The following is a 1,164-nucleotide window of genomic DNA, read 5'->3' as shown; positions in this document are numbered from 1 at the left end:
CTAGCACTGAGTAGAGCTAGTTTTTAGGGGCTTTTAAGGACTTGCCCGAAACAACCCCTGGAATTCACTTTTTACTTTACAATCTGAACATTTCACTTGCAATCACACCTGCTCCATTTATAACCAGTGCCCTCGGCAGGGTCGTGGAGATCCTACAGGATACTATTCTAAATAAGCAGGAAACATTTTTCATTTGGCAAAGGAGTGTTTAAATGCTAAATCGTAAATATTGCTCCTAGTGAAGTGGTATAGAATCATCTCACCTTATTCCACCAAGACTTTGTTCTCCAATAAATAATGCTGCTTTAGCCCAAATTAACTACTGTGATGAGTGGACTTACTAATATACCTATGTTTCATAGAAATGCTAATGCGGTCTGTACATACTGGGTGGGTATTTTTGTTCCAATGAGTACTGTTTCCATTGGAGCCAAAAAGGACAAATTCGGTGAAATCATTGGTTCTTCTCCAGGTGTGATGACTGTGAGCTACATCACAATTGTCCAAAATGCTACAGAATGCCTTATCCGGTAAAGATTATGCCCAACTGAATGCTAATGTACCCCAGTATGCCAGCAGAATGAGCAGTAAAGCAACGCTGCCTGATGTTTTTGGCTGTGTCCCTGGATTTTTCCCCCCTGCTGGATCCCACTGGCTTCGGGAGTTATATATGTCTGGGAAACTGACACTGCAAAGTCCCAGTTTGTTCCCTGTCTTGATTCGAAGTGATAAATATAGAACTTCAACCACTAAAAAGATTTTGCAAGCATTCAAAAGGGGGGAGAGGGGGACAGTGACTGACAAGACCATATTGACACATGTACATTGAATAGCTCAAGGCAGAAATGTTTAAGTGTTCGAGTCCTCTGTGGCCAAAGGAATGGATCGCTTTACCAAGGGGATTGGGATTTTCTCTTGGAACGCAGGTCTACCACACAGCACTCCACAAGTCAGTGGCTCTGGGCTGAAGAGATCTGTAACCGGGGTCCCGGAGATCCTTTTGCGTGATCTCAGTTCGGTCCTGTGATGAAAGCAAGCCATTCATCTCTCTCCCCACTCCCTCCAGTTCCCTCCGCCTGCCACTAACATCCAACACATCTTGGCCAGGGCGAAAAGCTAAGCCTTTCACTCGATCCATCTGATTCCAGCGATCAGAAATGGGCA

This window comes from Tachyglossus aculeatus, chromosome 6 (genome assembly GCF_015852505.1).
Source record: "Tachyglossus aculeatus isolate mTacAcu1 chromosome 6, mTacAcu1.pri, whole genome shotgun sequence".
Taxonomy (NCBI): Eukaryota; Metazoa; Chordata; class Mammalia; order Monotremata; family Tachyglossidae; genus Tachyglossus; species Tachyglossus aculeatus.
This window is presented reverse-complemented; position numbering follows the sequence as displayed.